At 37.4% G+C, this 21525-nt stretch overlaps 2 protein-coding genes across 16 annotated transcripts in view; one reads left to right on the top strand and one right to left on the bottom strand.

Annotated features, from left to right (window-relative positions):
* LOC126621407 (uncharacterized) overlaps positions 1-21525 on the bottom strand; it is a 184931-nt gene that overhangs the window by 74304 nt on the left and 89102 nt on the right. For 3 of the 15 annotated variants that reach the window (XR_007622910.1, XR_007622919.1, XR_007622922.1), the window contains exons 1-2: positions 15081-15432; positions 14036-14212 (exon numbers count right to left, since the gene is read on the bottom strand). The gene's annotated coding sequence lies outside the window, so the exon portion shown is untranslated. Of the gene's footprint in view, positions 1-11775; positions 11985-13392; positions 13637-13739; positions 13914-14035; positions 14213-14539; positions 14739-14872; positions 15060-15080; positions 15580-21525 lie in introns of those variants that run through there. The other 12 variants (XR_007622913.1, XR_007622918.1, XR_007622912.1 and 9 more) reach the window with 10 other exon arrangements.
* Positions 1-21525, top strand: part of LOC126621364 (disease resistance protein RPV1-like) — a 162623-nt gene that overhangs the window by 53030 nt on the left and 88068 nt on the right. The window lies entirely within an intron of this gene.

Genomic DNA, 21525 nt, shown 5'->3' with positions numbered 1-21525 from the left:
AGGAGGGTTTTGAGGGATGTGGGGATCCCACGTGGTCCTTATTCCAATCTCCAAACACCAAACTTTAACATTTTAACCTAAAAATCTAAGTTCCATCCTTATTAAATTTCATTTTATTTTCAAAACTTAGGAACCTAGATAATTAGCAACCTGAGCTTCACAAACTTAGTATTTCTTAAGGGCAATTTCGTCCATTCACAGCCACGAATGTAATATTTTGGAACGGGCTGTGACAATCTCCCCTCCTTATAGAATTTCGTCCCCGAAATTCCAGCAACCAACTAAATCAACCATACTCCAACAATAGCTTCGGGTAAATCTCTCTCATCCGATTCTCTTTCTCCCACATAATTTTCTACTGAATGATTTCCTTCACAAAGCTTTTACCACTTACTCTGTCTTAATTCTCAGGACCTTTTTTTTTTCCAATCCAAAGTCGTCCTTGGTTCCTTATCAAGTCGAATCCAATTTAATTCTCAATAGTTGCACTAGAATCTCATGTGACGACTCTGCCACCTAGCGACAACGCATCGAACACAAAATACATTAAGTACCGTTGCCCTGTCTGGGAAAAAGTTATTACTCAGCACTGGAGTAATTGTACTAACTTGGTACATTGACCAACTATCACTTCAAATTCGATCATAACCATCTTGTGTACAAGGAAGCTTGTACACATAATCCAAAGTAATATCTTTCCATTTCCACTGCGAAACAGAAAATAATTATCTCAATCCAAAGGTTTATCTCTTTCTGCCTCAATCTGCTGACCAAATAAAACTGTCGAATGGTATGATAAATCTTATTACTTTTGGAATATTGCAGAAGTTGAACAGTGAACTTCGTCCAATATTTGCTTGCTTCAAATCCTCAGCATTAGGCACATACTTTTTGTTTTCTTGTATCCACATACCATTTGATTCACGAATCATGTACTCATTCTTTTTCCCTTCTTTCTCTGCCTTGGTTAATTCTTAAATTTCTTCGTCAAGCATTTGAGTCTCGAGTACGACCTTACCAAAAATGCCTAACTTGAAAATTAGCAAGTAGAGCTTCTTCTCGATCTCCAATTCTCAACTTTACTTCAGTTGATTTCCAATCCATAAGAAGATAATCTTGGCAAGCGTACCAAGCATTAATTCTTACTGGAGTCTTCTCATCAAGTGCTTCAGCTACAACAATTCACGATCACCCTGATCGTACAATCATAATCACTAAGTAATTCAATCCACCTTTCGCTGCCTCATATCAAAATCCTTCCGAGCAAACAAATATTGGAGACTCTTTTGATTTGTAAAATCTTGCATTCTTATCAACATATAATGTCTCCATAACTTCACAGCAAGGATGATAATCGTGACTTCCAAATCACCAGTAGGGTAATTCATCTCATGAGGTTCCATTTGTCGTGAAACATATACAATCACCCTAACATTTGCATCAACATGCCTCCAATACCATTCAAGAAACATCACTAAACATTTATGATTACCACTATCTTCTAGGATTACTAAAATACGTGTATGAGTGAGGAAATACTTTAGTTGTTAAATCCCTTACTCACAATTTCCTTCCCACTCATACATAACTCTTTTTCTCAACAGTCTCGTTAATGACAAAGCAATGACTGAAAAATCTTTCACAACCATCCAAGATAGCCTGGTAAGTTAAGAAATTCCAAATCTCAATTATGACTCGTGGTTGTTCCAAATTCTCAATTTCTGCTATCTTTTAAGGATTCACTTGAATACCTTAAGAATATATAACAATTCTCAGAATGCCACTTGATTCATTTAACTTTAGCCTTTGCTAAACTTAGCATACAACCAACGTTCTCTCAATCTTTGCTTCATCGACTTAATACATTTACATGCTCTGCTCTGGCTTAGAGTATACCAGAATATCGTCAATGAAAAATGATATCAATCTATCAAGGCATTATTGGAATACTTCATCCATCAACTCATAAAACAGCATGAGTATCCATATAGCATCACCAAACTTCATAAAGACTATAACGAGTCCAGAAAACCATCTTATGATCAATGTCACTTATAATATTCAATTGGTAGTAACCAGATCTCAATTCAATCTTTGAATCTTCGCAATTACTTCTGAGCTGGTTAAATAAACATCAGTACATCACCATGGATAACGGTTCTCAATCGTTACCCGACTCCATTGTCTATAATCAATGAACAGTCTCAAGATCCATTTTTCTTCCTCACCAACAAACTGGGCTCCTCAAAAGTGTTGTACTAGGTTGAATAAAACTTTTATCAACCAATTCTCTCAACTGAATTTCCAATTCCCTTAACTCATCCTGAACCAATCTCCAATATAAATTTATACCTGGCAACAAATCAATAATGAACCTCATATCTCTGCCTGAAGGCAATCCAGGTATACTTTCAAGGAAGACATCAAGAAAAGTCTAACTCTTTCGACATTATTCACACTACTCCAAACAACATCATTTAGCACCACATGAGCTAAGTATTTTTGACAGCCTTTCGAAAACAATCTCTTTGCTCTCACAGCATAAATAACAGCCTGACTCAATCCATTTTGCATACTTACAAAAGTAATCTTTGTTCATCCAGATCGATGGAAAGTACTGGTTTCCCATAACATTTCGTCTTGTCACAATTATAACCAACCAATCTAATGGAACAGAATTAACTGATACAATATATATTCTATTATTATTAAGCATTCCAAATAAGTACAATATTAACATAAAATAATCTACCGGTTTGCTTGCTTAACGAATCCACGAATGAGTTATTAATATTACGGTCTGCAGCCCGCAATACTGATAAATCATCGTTGTCTCGATAAGTAGGCAACCACTCTCAAAGATATAACATTACTATTTTGTCACTCAATGCAAAATACATACACTCATCTCAACTACATTTATTTACTACTCTCAAGGTAATAACATACATAATAAGAAATATATCAGCCGAAGTCAACTAGAATGATCAATACGACTGATTCAACTCTTATCTCAATAATACGTCGGCCGGATCCACTCCGCGTGGTCGGTACGGCCGAGCCTATAACTCACCAATTTCTCATGTGTCAGTCGAATCCACTTCTCATGGTCTGTACAGCTGAACATATAACTCATCAAATCTCTTTGTACTCACGGTCAATCCGACCAAACTACTAAGTCCATAACTCTGCTGAATCTACACTATGATATCATGGAAAATTGTTGAGTACAACTGATTCTAGGGACGATTCACAATTCTGTGTCCCCTCTGTTCACATAAACACATTCATTAATTTCACACTTCCCAAAGTGTTAATTTTGTACCTGCTGCACAAGGTACATTTCCTTTACTCGAGACACCTTGTCTCAAATATCGGGGATTACCAGTATATCCATCACTTTTATTCTGACCAGCGACCTTAAAACCTCAGCTGGAAAAATTAACTCTAGCTTCACTTCTTTCGAAGCTCTGAATCTTTCTATATCCTTGATATGACGAATCATTAACTTTATCGTCTTCTTTTAATTCCTATTCTTTTCTTATTCTTCTTTATTCTCGTTGCTCATGTTCTCAGAGTCCTCAAGGCTCAACAACATCTTGTATACTCCTGGTAAGAAGTACAATGGATAGTGGTCACCCAAAATACCACTTCCCTTTTTGCCACCCAGCTTAAAACAACATAACACCTCCACCAAATTAACAACAATATCTGGATGGAACGAGGCAAGTCTGAAAACTTTCTATAATATCCCTCGATCATCACCTTCCTTGTCTCATATTTGTAAACTCTTGTTTACTACCATCGATAAATGTCGGAGGGATAAACTTTTCCTTTAAACAAGTCCTTAAACAATTCTCAATCGACTGATTCCTCTGGTGACAACAATTCATACTCCTGTTTCCACCAGGATACAAATTCATAACCAAAACCAGGTAGTCGTCTCGACCCCTTGTCAGAAGGAAATTTCCTTTGACTTGCATAATCTGAAACATCTTTTCCAAATGGTTAAACCGTTACTTCGCTCTCTCAGGTTCATCATTTCATAAGGTGATTCAAGTTCAACTCATTACCCATCTTAAAATGTCCCTTTAGACAATAGACTGAATCACCATAGTAATAGTTTCCCCCTAAACCGCTAAATCGGGGAGACTAAGTTCCTCTAACTACGTGGCTTGCTACGAGGCGGTGTAGTTCTGACAGAATTCACTAGAACTTCTCAAGATGTCCAAGATTGCAACCATGCTCTGATACCAACTGACACACCCCGTCCCGAAGGAGGGCATGCTGGCCGTCACGTGAGAGTGACGTAACCATTTGCACAGTACGGAAGCTTTAAGATACAATTTATAAGTTGATACACTCGAAGGTGAGTCCTAATTTTGTCCAATCTGTCAGAACACCGTCGAATTCCTCGTAGTCACCACACCTTTGTGATTCCTGAACCTGGAGGGGCGCAAAACCAAAATTGAGTGGGTCAGTAAAACAATTCTTTTTCCAAATCCAAACATTTCTCAAAACGTTGTAACCCCTCTCCGTAAAACCTGTATACTTTCCCAGAAATGTAAAATATAAATATACATATATATTCTCAAGACTTCAAGTCGTTAACTCAACATTTTCATAACAATTATGCCATGCCACATCATCTCAACATTTCTCATATTAATTATGCCATGCCACATCATCTCAACAGTAATAAGGTATGAATGCATCAACATAATCATATCAGGTGCAAGAAAGTAATCAACCGTAGGCCCTCTAATAGCCCTGTACGGTTGAACCTAGAGCTCAAAATCTATCATTATCACTCTACCGGAGTCACCTCTGTGACCCGTCCGGCCTTCTGCACGCAAGTTACACTCTAGTGCTTCTCATAAATCATCTGTGCACATAATCTAAGGTCACCCACCAGTCGGAATCTCACTAACACTCTCGCGACTGGTCTGTCGTACCCACTCCGCGTGGACTGTACGACTAGCATCTACTTGGATCCAAGGCGAGCGTGCGATGCGGTGAATACTATAAGCACTAAACCATGGTGCAGGATTTGAGCTCAATATATATCATCATCATCATAACAGTAATTAAATACTCATCTGTGCGTCCACCGCACCATTTCATACATATGCATCATAAATCAATTCTTACCTGTGCGTCCACCGCACCAATTCATACATATGCATCATAAATCAATTCTTACCTGTGCGTCCACCGCACCAATTCATACATATGCATCATAAATCAATTCTTACATGTGCGTCCACCGCACCAATTCATACATATGCATCATATATTAATTCATGCATGGCATTTCAACTCACATTTCTATATACTTTTCATATCAATTCTATGCATGGTATTTCACTTCCCGTTTTTCCACATAACTCATATGCATTTCATTTTAAACATATTTTCATTTCAATTCAATTTCTGGGAAACGTCAAGTATATATATATACGGAAAACAAAACTGCCCACTCACCTGGAGTTCGTCCAACAACTCCCTAGCACCACACATCAAGGCGTCATGACGATCGCCGCCTAGAATAGTAATCAAATCCAGGCTCAGAATTCATATCGATAGAATACATAACTTATATAAAATACGTCACTACGTTGATCGATCTGGAAGATCTGCCACTCAGATTTTAAATCCATAACTTCCAGAGGTCCACATTATACCTCTAGGACAACATCCTAAAATTTCATTACCATCCAACGGTCGGATCTCCGTCAATTTCCAAAACTAAGTGACGGTTAACATTTTATATTATGGACTTACAATTCCAATTCCGGAAGATCCGTAACTCGGATTCTCAATCCGTAAGTTCCAATAATCCTCAAATATTACGTATTACAACGTATCAAAGTTTGGTGACGATCCAACGGTCGGATCATCAATTCACATTTTCACCTAAATGTGAAAACTATAAAACGTTATTTGAACACCTAACCAACAATCCTCAATAACTTTCTCATACGGTGTTTAATTTGGGTATATGAATATACCACAGTGATCTACTCGACGTCACGGACGTCGACATATTTTTAAAATAATTGTTTACTGTAGCACGCGCCCCCACGCGCCAAGGAAGGCACGGGTCCACGCGCGCCCACGCGCACCTTCTTCCTCGCGGGTTCGCCGGACTGGTTTTTTCGGTGGCCGGAAAACTGGGGAATTTTCAAATGCTTCGTTCTCCTTCGTTTCTCAACCATTTTCTTCGTATAATATATCAATTTAAAGCCCTTAACATGTAGAATCACAATATACTACTTTTAAGCTTCAAAAACAACTAAATCTCACCGGAAAAATCCAAGCAAAACCGGCCAAACTTAACCCTCGTGATCCCGACGTCCAAATCCTTCCAACGAAGCACTCCGAGCTTCCTTGGGACCTCACTAAGCTCACTATGAGCTTGGATTGTCCTAAAAATCAACCAATTCAAAGCTCATGAACAGTACACTTTCATGGGGAGTTTAGAATCTAGGTTTTCCGAAGTAAAACTTACCTGAAATGGATACCAACGTGATCGTGAAGTCCTCAGGATTCCAATGGTGGTCTCAAACTTGACGTTGGTATAGATTTAGGGTGGTTTTGGTGGTGGTCCGTGTGAGTTCGAAGGAGAGAGACAGAGAGAGTGAGAAATCGTGAAGGAGGAGAGAGAAAGACAGTGAACGGGAAATGAGGAGGGTTTTGAGGGATGTGGGGATCCCACGTGGTCCTTATTCCAATCTCCAAACACCAAACTTTAACATTTTAACCTAAAAATCTAAGTTCCATCCTTATTAAATTTCATTTTATTTTCAAAACTTAGGAACCTAGATAATTAGCAACCTGAGCTTCACAAACTTAGTATTTCTTAAGGGCAATTTCGTCCATTCACAGCCACGAATGTAATATTTTGGAACGGGCTGTGACAGTATAATTATTCCCTAGGATTATTTTAATATGTTTAATGTTATTTATTATTTTATTTCCCTTACCATTTTCAAAGCCATTCCGGATCTATTACAAAGCTTGAACACAAAGGGTTCCATATTTAAGGTAAGTTTACAAACTTATATTTATATTATTGTAATTTATACAACAACAAATAAATTTGTATGGACTCGTATGTTAATTTTTTTAAGTAATTAATACTTCATGTTAATTTTTGTAAGTAATTAAGTAATGTTAACAATTACATGTTAATTTTTTTAAGTAATTAAGTGATGTTGTATAATTATTCCCTAGGATTATTTTAATATGTTTAATGTTATTTATTATTTTATTAATATTAGGTTTTATTATCAAATTGGATTATTATTCATTAAATTAGATTATTATCAAATTGGATTATTATTAATTAAATTGGATTATTCATTAAATTGGCTTATTATCAAATTGGACTATTCATTAAATTGGATTATTGTTAAATTGGATTATTCATTAAATTGGCTTATTATCAAATTGGACTATTCATTAAATTGGATTATTGTTAAATTGGATTATTATTCATTACATTGGATTATTCATTAAATTGGCATATTATCAAATTGGACTATTCATTAAATTGGATTATTATTCATTAAATTGGATTATTCATTAAATTGGCTTATTATCAAATTGGACTATTCATTAAATTGGATTATTGTTAAATTGGATTATTATTCATTAAATTGGATTATTCATTAAATTGGCTTATTATCAAATTGGACTATTCATTAAATTGGATTATTATTAAATTGGATTATTATCAAATTGGATTATTATTCATCACTATGTTTTATATTAGGATTATTTTTTTATCAAATTGGATTATTATTCATTAATATTAGGTTTTTTATTATTATCAAATTGGATTATTCATTAAATTGGATTATTATCAAATTGGATTATTATTCATCACTATGTTTTATATTAGGATTATTTTTTTATCAAATTGGATTATTATTCATTAATATTAGGTTTTATTAATCCATATTATTTTTTTAATTACTTAAATTTTTACAATCATTTTCTTTACTTCGTATTTAATTCTTCTGTACAATAACTTTATTATTTAGGTTCTCTTATATAACCCGTCATCACTACTATATTTTTTGGCCAAAAAATATTTGTCTAATTTTCATGAAAAATAAATGTAGGTACGTTTAAGATGTCTAGTGGAGCTACTAAACGTGATCCAGCTTGGGAACATGGAGACCCAATAGACGGAAACAAACATGGCACAATTTGCAAATATTGTGGTCGGGTAATGAAGAGTGGTGGAGTGACACGACTTAAGTACCATCTTAGTGGATTAGATCCAGCACAAAATGTCCAACGATGCGATAATGTCCCCCCAGAAGTGAAGGCATTCATCAGCACATTATTAAAAAATAAAAAACAGCAGAAGGAAAAGATAACACAAGGAATGGAAAATATTCGAGCTGGGCTACGAGGAGAAGTCATTGGCCAAGCAGTTGACAGTGATGATGATGACGATGAGGACGAATGTGATGATGACATGGGACCTGAAGAACGACGCAGTTTGAAACAAGCATTGCGTGCCTCCAAACAGTCAGCATGGGAAAGAGAACACCTTCATAAAATTCCTAATAGGGGACAAGGTTCCGGGACAAGTGGTGGTGCACAAATGAGACGGGAAGACAGTCTTAGAGAATCACAACCAACACCACCAATAGCCCCAAGTTTATATAAGTCATCCAACGCACGTCAAAAGAGTGTTTGGAGTTATTTCAAGGGAGGTAATGTGAAGGAGGGAATGGGGCGTCTAATTAGCAAGTTCTTTATCTATGAAAATGTCCCTCCTGCGAAGGCATCATCACATCATTTCAAAAATATGGTAGTGGGATGTCAACAAGCCGGTGTTGGAGTACAACCTCCCACTCCCTATGAGATAAGAAACAAATATTTGGATTGGGAGTATAACGACATTGGCGAGTATGTTAACAAGTTGAGGTCAAAGTGGGAAACTCATGGTTGCACAATCATGTGTGACGGATGGACTGGCCCGACCAGATTGTCTATCATAAACTTCATGGTATACTCCAAGGGAAAAACAGTTTTTTTGAAGTCTGTTGATGCTTCAGACCATATAAAGAACTACAAGTATATTTACAAATTATTGAGGGATGTAATCATGGAGGTGGGAGAGCATAATGTTGTCCAAGTCGTGACCGACAACGGTTCTGCATTTGTCAAAGCTGGAAAAAAGTTAATGAAGCATCATAATGTGTTTTGGACATCATGTGCAGCACATTGTATTGATCTCATGTTTGAGGCAATGGGGAAGAGGGAGAATGTTGCTACTGTGATCAAAAGAGCAAGAACGATCACAAATTATATTTACAATCACAGTTGGTTGTTGGCAAAGATGCGTGAATTTTGCAAGGGAGAAATTATTCGTCCAGCTACCACTCGATTTGCCACCAATTATATTGCATTAGACAGCCTAGTTAAGAAGAAAGCAGGGTTGAAGCAACTATTCACTAGTGACGATTGGGCCAACCACAATTTCAGCCGCTCAAGTACAGGTCGTATGGTGGAAAGTATAGTGCTTGATCATGCTTTTTGGACTCAATCAGAACATGTGTGCCAAGTGTTTGAACCTCTGTACAAAGTTTTACGGATCGTTGACACAGAAGTGTATCCTACTATGGGGGCAGTATATGAGTTGATGCGTGTAGTGAAGGATGAATTGGAAAGAAAACATGGTGCAAGGTGGGTCATAAAGATAATTGATGACCGATGGTATAAAACATTATACCACGATTTGCATGCAGCAGGTATAAATTATGTCATAATTTGCAATTCATTTCTTTAGTTGCATAAGTATTATTTCTCTTATTAGAGTATGTGTTTCTTTGAACAGCATATTATTTGAATCCCCGATACCAATACAGACCCGGTGTTGGAGATGATGGTACCCTTATACGTGCTGTACATAATGTATTCTCTAAATTAGACCCTGCATCACCAGCAGTTGGCCAATTTGGAAATGAGGTACACAATTACTTAAATTATAATAATTACTTTGTTGGATTAAACTAACACAATTTATTGTATTCAGCTAACATGGTTTAAAGATGCAAGAAGAACTTTTGGAGAACCAACCTCAGTTGCTGCTCGAACAAATATGTCTCCTAGTGAGTATAAACATATTTCACTATAAGTTTATAATATAATTTGTTGGAGTTATTAAGCTTATCAACATTATTTTTCATTGTAGCTGAATGGTGGATCATGTATGGGACCGATGCACCAACTGTGAGAAAGTTAGCAATAAAAGTATTATCACAAACAGCTTCCTCATCTGCTTGTGAAAGAAATTGGAGCACATTTGCACTCATACACACAAAGCAAAGAAATAAGTTGGCTCATAGTAGCTTGGAAAAATTAGTTTATTGCTACTACAACATGAAGCTTCAAATTCGAGATAAGGAAGCAGAAATAGATCATGTCGACCGTGGTGACCCACTAGATGTGTTTGATATTGTTGGTGAAGATGATGATACGGAGGGTAACCAACTTTTTCAATGGATTAGACCTCTTCATTTAGATGATGATGAAGGCAACCCAGCTCCCAGAGTTGCTGAAGAAGCACGTAATGAAGGGATAAATGTAGAAAGAGTATTAGAGGAGGAGGTGGGATCTAGCAGCGCTGACTCTTTGGAAGAACTTTTCTTCCCAAGACCAAGAAACACTGGAATTCCACCTTCTTCCAATCCTACACAACCATAACATCATGCTGATACTAATGATAGCTCTAGTACAAGATCAGGAGACTCACCTACCATCGGAGGTGGGAATGATGAAGAGCATAGTGGAGCTGGAGGTAGTGGAGTTGGAGGTAGTGGTGGTGGATATGGAAACTATTATGGACCACCACCTCTCGGATATATGAGCCCCTTCACTGGTGAGGCAAACTTCACGCATGCAACACAGGATGATGACCATGGCAGTAGGCGGGCAGGACCAGGAATTGGTGCCATAGGGAAGGACTATACTCGCAGAGAAAGAGGCAAGGGGATTTTGTCAAGTCAAGAAGATGACTCGTTATCTAGAACTTCAGACTCTGTTGGATTGAGAAGTAGTAATTATGGTTATGCTCATAACCAACCATTTCCCTACCCTTCATATCCCATTCCCGTTGGGATGGAATCGAGCGACTCATGGAAACAATCCCAGACTCAATCTTCAAATGATTTTGCTTATGGACAACCTCAACCAATCTCGGATGGGTGGCATATTAACAATTACATGCAAAACTATTTTGGGGATTTATCATTTGATAACTACTCTTCACAATACACTCACTCTACACGTAGAGATGATGAAGATAGTGAAAATTTTGAACCTCATAGGAACTCTATGTGATACTAAAGTGTAAAATATTGTATTAATTCATTATATATAAATGATTTATGGTGTGTTTAGACTTCTTTCATTAATTACTACATATTTTCTACACTCACAATGTTTGTCAGCTCGCTATATAATCAACTTGATAATGTTAAATCCATCATGCAATGCATTTCCTTCCAATTTTTTGTGATAAACTAATAGATAATTGACTAAATAAACATCCTGCAAAGTTTCAATAAAAATTTCCAAGTTTTTCTTACAATTTCCGTGGTTTCCATGTAATTTTTATCGATATCGATATTTTATCGATATTTCCGTCGATATTTCCGTGTTTTCGGACTACCGATATTTCCGATATTACCGATATTTAAATCCTTGGTCCCAACAAGTGTCTACGGTTTAACCAATCTTAAATGTCTCGACTTTTGTGGCTGTCGGAGACTTGAAAAATTGCCTTCCAGCTATGTCGGTTTTCGCTCTTTAGAAGAACTAGAACTCAGGTTCAGCGGTATATTGGAAATACCAGCAAGCATCAAGCAAGCTTCTCGGTTGTCTATACTCGGCTTAAACAACTGCAAGCGGCTTAAATCTATACCAGAGCTCCCAGTGCTATGTAATGTTAAAGCTGAAGGCTGCACGTCGCTGTCAAGTTCAAGGACAGCACTCACACAAGGTTGGGATAAACCTAATTATTGTTACAGAGTTTTTAGTAATTGCCCAAAAATGGATAATAATTCAAGGAGCAACATAATGGATGAAGCACAGATTACAATTATGCGAATGGCAACGGTTGCGCCATTAAAGGACTATTGGGTGCTTCATAATCCCTGGCCTCAGATTAACATTGTGTGTCCAGGAAAAGAAATTCCAAATTGGTTCAGCTATCAAAATGAGGGATCTTCAGTAGACATCAAGCTTTGTCCAGATTGGTTTCGAACAGGTTTATTTGGTTTCGCTCTCTCTGTTGTTCTTTCTGGGGTTCCACAGATATTGAGTTTGAGGTGGGTAAGTGCTAAATTCATTGTCAAATTCATGGGCGAAAGCCATGAACTGTTCGGTTCTATGTACATTATCCAAGGCTCCTATGACTGCCAACATCACGTGCATGTGTGGAATGAGGCTTTTAGAAGTGAAGAGGTAGGAAAAAACTGCTCCCCTGATGTTTACAAACTTGCCAAAGAGGCCTCTGTTGTCTTCCGCCTGGATTCTGAAGATTCTGAAGATTTTGAAGATTCTAAAGATATGAAGGTGGAAAGCTGTGGTATATGCCCATTGTATGCCGAAGATGCTGAGAAATTCAAATTTGGTCATGTGTTCATGTCGAGGGGACCAAAGGTAGAAGAAGAAACAAGACAAGATGATGATTCCGAAGGTGGTGGATCAGGAGATGAGCCTCAAGTTAGTGGATCAAGTCATGAGTCTGAAGCAAATGAAAGTGATGATCATGGGTCTGAAGCCAGTGGAACTGAAGATGATTCGGACTTTTAATCCAATAGTCTTAAGCATCATTATCCAATAGAATTGGGAAAAACTTTTTAAGGCAAATTTGTACTTTGATAGCTCACTTGTCTGACCAAGAAATAAGACAACAAATAGGTAAGGCTTGTATTATTTTGGTATTGTTTATACTTTATACATTGTAAAGCGCTATTTATGAACAAGTGTATAATAGCCTATTTGTTATCTTTAAAAAACTTGATTTACCTTTATATCATAAACATAGACATTAATTAACACACCATGTCAGGGCAAAGTAAAAAACTCATAACCAAGCATGATAGTTTGAACATTCAACACGACAAAAATATGCGATTGTTCAATGGCTGAACTGCAATGAGCAAAAAATATGAATGGTCCAATTGGACTAACACCGGCAAAACTCAGTGTTCTTGTTTGCACCAAACAAAGATCAGCGAAACAAATTTTATCAGGGAGGGAAAAAAATTACAGCAAAATAAGGCTGAAAAAAGAAAGGCACAGCCCCAGTTTAATAATACAATCATCTTCTGGAAAAAAAATAAAAATAATACAATCATCGAATTTGTAACAACAATAAAACTATAGGGCTCTTTGCTTCAATATGACTAGGAACATTCCAAAATTAAGGAGAAATATTATACGTCGCGCTACAAGCTAAAGGAAGAAAAGAATGAAGAAAAAGCGAGATGCATACACAAAGAAATGAAATACAAAAGATACATTACAAGTTCGATGGCTGAACTGCATTTTGACTCGGAAATATTCAATTTTCTCTCTAGCATCCAAGATTTCTTTCTTCAAGTCTCTGGGATATTTGTTATGATTCGACACTTATCAGGAAGTAACATGCACACATAACTTTGCTGCTCAAGATGAGAAAATTGGGGAAACATTAAAGTTCTAAGTACCTTTTTATCAGCTTCGGTTGCTTCTTTGAACTTTGAGTTCAGTGAGTTAACCTCCTCTGTACTCAGTTGATCTACAAGATGTTTCTGCAATTCTGGTACTCTGGGTTTCCGCTAATTGGCATGCTGCTTTTCCTCAGTATGAGAAGGAGCAACTGTCTTCGGTGGCCTTCCTCCACCAAGACCAGGCATCAGTTGCTGTTGTTGAAAGCCTTTTAAAGTGAAAAATAAGAAACTATTCTCCATCAAAGAAAGACATGTTTCAAAAAATAAAAGTGATTTGTTTTATGGATGAATACCAGAAGCAGGTCTCCAGGCTACATTGCCAGCATTGGAGTAATTATTTGCAGGTTGAAAAATATTGGATAAATCAAACATAACATTGCTTGGTAGCACTGCTGGAAGAGGGCGTCCCTCCCTAAACCGCTCCATCAAAGATAATGTGGCATGATGGGTAGTCATTCTATCAATCTAGACTGCACATTTAGACATGAATCAATTTAATAGTATATAATTATGGATGTTCGTATGTCAATTGGCCAGCAAAAGATTACTCCCAATCACAAATTAATATCTATGGCATATGTAAGTTTTTACATCAAAATACGAACACATCATGCAACGAATGAACATCCAGCAGCAAAGCATCTCGCAGAAAAATCTGCTTGATTGAGCCTGTTATCTTCGGCAATGCAAGCTAATGAGAAAGTGCATTCATATAATCAATATTTAACATAATATGCCCCTGGTTATCATTTTATACGGAAATTCCTTCAGCAAAACAAGTATACAGTTTCAAGAACATATTTGTCGATATGATCCTGACCCAAGAACATTTCCCCTGTATGCGACAATCCTAACTACTCCATCGTCATCTTATGCTGCAGGTTTTCACTACTGCACAATTCTAATGTAATAAACAATCCTTGGGTCATATAACACATTTCTAAAGTCTGCTTACCACCTCAGGTCAAACGGATACACCAGAAGGTATATTAATGAACTGATTACATAACTCTCTCAACCTCACTAACTGTAGTATAAATTCTTCATCTGATAACATCAATTCCGCATTTATACTAACACGAAATAAAAATCTCAGCTTAGATAAGAGAATCAAGACATCCCGAACTCACATTTACCACTTCAACTACAATTAGACTACAAATTCAAAATCAATCTGATTCGGAACACAGTTCCACCACCATCAAATCCCGATCAACCACAACAATTACACAAATATAATCATACACACACATCCAATTATACATATATACACAAGCATATACATATATATATATATATAGAAAGAGAGAGAGAGAGAGAGAGAGAGAGAGAGAGTACCTGCGCAAGGACCTGTTTGGGGAGACCAGAGCCCTGCAAGAAAGCGATGGCTTCATTGCCACTAATCCGGCCCGCGGTCCAAATCGGCCCGTCGGAAATACGCACCGAAGAGATCCACATGGGCCGATTGGTTCTGCGTCGACGCCATCGCCACCGTCGGATTGCGATTCGCAGAAGATCAGACCACGGAATCAATCGAGAGCGCCTCACTCTCAGACTACCGTACGCGTGAGGAGCGCCGGAAGAATCAGAAAACCACGAATTCGGAGGACCAGGATTTGGTTGCCTTTCTTCTCCGATTCGGAGGAAATTCAGAAGACGACGGAGACACAGAGAGATGCCTATAGTTTGAGTTAGAAAAAGACTGTCGTTAATCGATTTTTCGTTTCCATTTTTTGTGACAAAAATGGTACAGTATTTGTTGTGATATTTCAAAATTTCCACTGGTCCTCATGAGCCCCGCCCATTAGGTACTACCACAACAAATACAATTTAGAAATCAGAGTTGGTTAGTAAGTTTATGTTTTCGATTGTCAACTTGTACAAAGTGGGGAAACAAACATGTGCACATATAGAAGGGTACAAATTAATGCGAGATTGAGAAGGAAGCTACAATTTAAAAATCAGAGTCATTTTTTTGTCGGATATTTAATATGTTATATTATCATATTGTAAATCGCAATTGTATATTTAAGCATCGTTTTGTAAATCCGTCTAAGGAGGAAACCTAATTGATAATCTATACACACCCATATAGATTAACTACTCTTATCATGGCCAACAAGCAGCTCATGTCCACGACGGTGTTGTGTTCGTGTTTTGTCGATTTCAAGTCTTCTTCTTTAAGAAGACGATCAATGATTAGTGTTCTAAAATATGATTATAAAGCCTTTAAATAACTTCATTAGTTGGTACAATTAAGGCATTTTGATTGATCCCCCCCCTTTTTTGAAGAAGATTGTGATCGCCTCATTTTCACTATTTAATTAGTCACTAAAACTTCTTGCATTACATGATGTGCATGGAAAGGTCTATTAAATAAAACATTGGAGATCTTTGAAGTAGTACTATGTTTCAGATCAAAATCAAAGAATCAGCCTAATAATTGATGTAATTAGTAAACATTGACACATAATGTAGTGCATTCTTAATTGGAGCTACAACCTTGTATAGTTTCCATTTTTTTTGTAAGTGTATATGTTAGTTTGGCGTATGTCGTCGGCCACTCAGGATTGAAGTGTGCAACTCCGTTGTGGGAGCTTCTTTTGTTCTCAGTTGTAGCAAATGTCTCAATCACCGAGACGAATTTCTCGAATTTTATCAAGTACATGTCAATTTATGTGCTTCTAACTATTTTTTAGCATGAATAGTTGCATCTTCTTATTTGCAAATGTTAAGAACAGTTGTTCACGTGTGCGTAAACTGTAGGTTATGAATATAGACATAACTTGGATTCTAATTGGATATTTGGTGTTACAACATAAATAATAAAGTTGAGCATTTTTTTAGTATATCGACAACACGATCTGATACACCAAATGTCGTTTTTTGGACTATATTTAATAAGTTACTATTAAAAGATTACTCTTGATTTGGTTAATACTAGTCTTCATGCACGCGTTCACGCGAGTGTAGAAGGCATTTTTTGAATCACGGCATGCTAAGCGCGACTTACACGTTTTAAATATATTTGTATGTGTAAATTGACAAAAGGAAAGTCAAATATTTGAAGTAAATGAATAATTTTAGGTCATGTTATATGTAACCTCTCATAAACCAATTAAAATTGTAATACCCTGAAAAATTTAAAGATATGAATTAGATATTATGTGACAACCCGTTCCTAATTTTACGATTTTATAAATTTTTAAAATGTGAATTTACGAGAATACCCTAGAGGCGAGGGTATTGATTTTCGTTGATTGTTAGTTCATGACGTGTATGAACTATTACCTTACCGTATTCCAAAAGTACGTTGGTAAGGATTGTTATTTATTATTTTATTCATTTCTTATTATTATCATTATTATGTTAAGGTTTGTGGGGAGAATAATAAAAATAAAAGAAGAATGAAAAGAGGAGAGGGATGGCTGCCTGAGGGCAGCGAAAGGGAGAGAGAGACAGAAGATGGGCACTGCCCAACCAAAAATGAGGAGAGAGAGAGTGTGTGACAAATGGGAGAGAAGAACCAGGAGGGAAAGGAGGGAACAGGAGAGGCCAATCAAAAAGAAAAGAGGAGAGGGATCCCTTTCTGTGACCCGTACATTCGCACCCAACCCGGTTTCGAAACCGGTGAAATTCGTACGGTTCTGAGCCCTTTTTCAGGCGAATTTCATCCCATTTCCACCTGAAATCATCACTATACCTCTTCCCCTTCATTTTTCTATCAAGATTCGATGGAAATTGGGTTAAATCCGTGACATTTGGCGATGGTGACACCGGTGGGTCTTGTGTCGATTCTCCCATTTCTGAAGCTATTTCTTCCAATTGCCACCATCAATAGACTTCCCTTGAGGTTTGGAACAAAGCCCAAACAATGGTAGGAGCGGCGGAGCACCAGAGGAGACGAATCAAGAACACCTATTTCTAGGGTTTCCGGCGGTTCGTGGCTAGTTTGAGGTGTTTTCCGGCCAAATTGGCCTTGGCCGCAGGTATGAAACTTACTCTACTCATTGAGATCTACAATTCTGTGAATTTTGGTAATTTTAAAAAATAGTTGAATTTTCTAGCAAGTCGGGGCGGTCGACCGCCACCCGGCACCCGCGGCGGCGCGTGGCCAGTGAGCTGACGATGTCGTTCTATGTTCAACTAGATGCCTGGAATTCGTAATTGCTATCCGTATGAAGTGGTTTGATTGTTTGAACTTAGTTTCTTTATGATACATCACTTGATCAAAATATGACTTGACGATTCGACCGTTAGATCGTCACCAAACCTTAATGCGTGATAGAACATAATATTTGAGGATCATAGAAACTTACGAATCGGGAATCCGACGTACGGATCTTCCCGAATTGGATTTCTAAGTTTGTAAAATAAAACGTCGAACGCCACTTGAATTCGTGATTGGCGGAGATCCGACTGTTGGATCGTAATGAAATTTTAGTTTGTCGTTCTAGGAGTATAATGTGGACCTTGAGAAGTTATGGATCAGAAATCGGATAAGCGGATCTTCTGGTTTAGATTTCTAGGGTTGTGGACCCTACCATTGACCAAGAGTTGACTTTTGGGTCAACATGTCTCGAAACGTTCTAGATACTAAAATTGGTACTACGGGAGACTAATTGAATTCTAGTGGACCTACATTGGTTAAAGAGTGACAGGAATATATGTGATATAATTACTACCTTTATTTCTTATATTAATATCATTTGTGAATATGATTTGGGTTATAAATGAAATTTATATTGAAATGTGAATTATATATATGCCATAGACCTATGTTTATTAAATATGAATTCTATTAAAGTGTTATTTTTATTTCTGGCCATTGATCTGTTTTCATTAAGTATGATTTGACTTGTTCATTGGAAATATGGTTTGTATTGTATGATTGGATTGACTTGATGAAATGCGAGGGCTAGTAATGGACCGTTAACCCATTGTCATAGCGTTTGTGGCTTCGAAACATGTTTCACCCCTCATGTCATTATTTCATTTTCGTTTCTTTGAGTCTTTGTAACTTGAGTAACTTGATGAATGGCTCTTTGGTGTTATACATTGTACTCCGCGATTCCATTGAGTGATGGTCCGGAATCCCTTTTACTCCACGATTCCGTTTAGTGATGGTCCGGAATCGTATCTGGTCTGAATTCCGTTGAGTGATGGTTCGGAATCTCCCCTACTTCGCGATTCCGTTGAGTGATGGTCCGGAATCGTATCCAGCTTAGGTTTCATTTAGTGGTTGTTATGCATTGTACTATGCAATTTTGTTGAGTGATGGTCCGGAATCGTATCCAACTTGGGTTTCATTTAGTGGTTGTTATGCATTGTACTCCTCGATTTTGTTGAGTGATGGTCCGGAATCGTATCCACTCGGATTCAATTGAGAGATGGTCCGGAATCCCTCATACTCCGCGATTCCGTTGAGTGATGGTCCATAATCGTATCCATTCGGATTCCGTTGAGAGATGGTTCGGAATCCCTTATACTCCGCGATTCCGTTAAGTGATGGTCTGGAATCGTATCCACCTTGGGTTTCATTGAGTTTGGATTAAGATAGCTTCAAAGATGTAGGCTTCGGCCGAACTGTGTTGCTCTAACCCTGCATTTCGGTCTATGATGTGTTAGATTGATTGATGTGATTGTGGAATGATGTTGGTTGTGATTGTTGTCACTATGATTAGACTTCTTAACCAATGTGGCTAGAGAATGACATTATGCTTCGTTGACTGTTATTTGAGATGTTGCATACTATGAATTGCGGTATTATTTGAAACATAGTGATTTATATGATGTATGAATTGGAAAGCATATGTGTGAGAATGGCTTACTTTCGTGCATGATAAGGTGATAATGATTGTTTGGCGTAAGGTTGATGTAAAGTGTGATGCTCTATGATTTTTTCCAGAAGTATTTTACGAAAAGCTTAGGGTTCGACGAAAGGTGAACTACGAATGGCTTGATTCCTGTTTAGAGTACGTAGGCATTCTAACGAGAAGGTTAGATGCAGCCATAAAGCATATGAAAAATTACTACACAGTCGGATCTTGAGTTATGCCTTTCACATATCCCAGAGGCAGGATCTGTTAGATATACGGATGCAGGGTGACGACACGCGTCGATCCTGAACGTATGTCGGGTTTGGGGCGTGACAGAAACAGCTGAATTCACATAATAAAATCGGTCTATATAGAATTTACATTAAGAATAGAGAAAATAATATTTAATAAACAATTGATTGAATCACATTATTGCTACCCATTGTGAGGCCAAGCTCACCCCATCCCTGTAGTATAGATCATATCATTTGTTAAAAAAATACAATCATTTGACAATTAATTTAATAACATTATTATCCGCGTGCGAAAAACCTTTTTTATAACTGGCATTACATGCTTCTTAGGATGTTTTAAACGTGTTTAAAAATAGAGAAAATAATATTTAATAAACAACTGATCGAATCACATTATTGGTAGCCTATTGTGAGGCTGAGTCTGACACACCCCGTCCTGAATGAGGGCATGCTGGCTGTCACATGAGAGTGACGTAACCATTTATACAGTTCGGAAGCTTTAAAAATACAATTACTAAGATGAAACACCCGAGGGTGAGTCCTACTTTTGTGAATTCTGTCAGAACACCGTTGAATTCCTCGTGGCCACCAAGGCTATCTAGAACCTGGAGGGGCGCAAAACAAAATTGAGTGGGTCAGTAAAACAAAGTTTTTCGAAAACATTTCATTTAAAACATTTCTAACCCCTTGCTGTAAAACCTGTATACTTTCCCAAAAAATAGCATAATAGCATATAACTTTTCATATATCTCAAATCATCAATTTTTCTCAAAAGCCAGAAAGTATGCCATGCTATAACTGTCAAAAACAGAATGAATGATGCATCAAAATAACAGATGAAATAATGAATCAACCGGAGACCCTGCAGTTGGTCCTGTATGGTTAATTCTATAGCTCAATGAGTAGAGCAACTTTCATACCTGTGGCCAAGGCCAATTTGGCCTGGAAACACTTCAAATTCATCAAATTCCGTGCGGACCCTAGAATTGGGTGAGTTCCAATTCGACCTTCAAATCAACTCCACCGTCCAAATCAAAGCTTGGGCTTTGTTTCAGGTCCTAAGGGAATACTAATGGTGTTAGTAATTGAAAGAAAACATTTCAAGATTTGAAGAATTTGGACAAAAAGGTCGCGGCACCCGTGTGGGTGTTCTTCGCGAAATCACCACGAAATTTCATGATATTTAGGGTGAAACATGAAGAGAGAAGGCCTAGGTATTGATTGGAAGTGGTACCTTGATCCAATTTGTGAGAAATCCGGTGAAAATAGCCGGAATTTGGGTGTGGGTGACGCGGATAAACGGATTGGGGGAAAACCCGTTTTCTGATCTTCTCTCCTCCGCTTCTCGCCCTCTCTCCTTTCCTCCTTTCCTCTGTTCCGATTGGTCGGCTTCTCACTCTCTCAATCCCTCATGATGCCTTCTTCTCTCTTGTCCTGATTGGGCATTTCTGCCCAATCTCCTTCCTCTGTTTCTTCCTCTCACTCACACACACACACACAAAAACCTTCTTTCACTTATATTTATTTATTTTTGTTTTCCTTACATCCAAGTCATCCATTTAATTCTTCATTAAATCTGGGCCATCCAAATTAATAATAAAATTTATAAAATGCCCAAACTTCAAACTTTAACATCTTTTTCGTTATAACTCCAAATAACGAACCGTCAGTGCCCACACGTTCGTAGCGACGAGTACTACGAGGATATGT

The sequence above is a fragment of the Malus sylvestris genome, chromosome 5 (assembly GCF_916048215.2).
Source record: "Malus sylvestris chromosome 5, drMalSylv7.2, whole genome shotgun sequence".
In the NCBI taxonomy this organism is placed as follows: domain Eukaryota; kingdom Viridiplantae; phylum Streptophyta; class Magnoliopsida; order Rosales; family Rosaceae; genus Malus; species Malus sylvestris.
The sequence above is the reverse complement of the archived record's forward strand: the minus strand, read 5'-3'. Positions and strand labels throughout refer to the sequence as shown.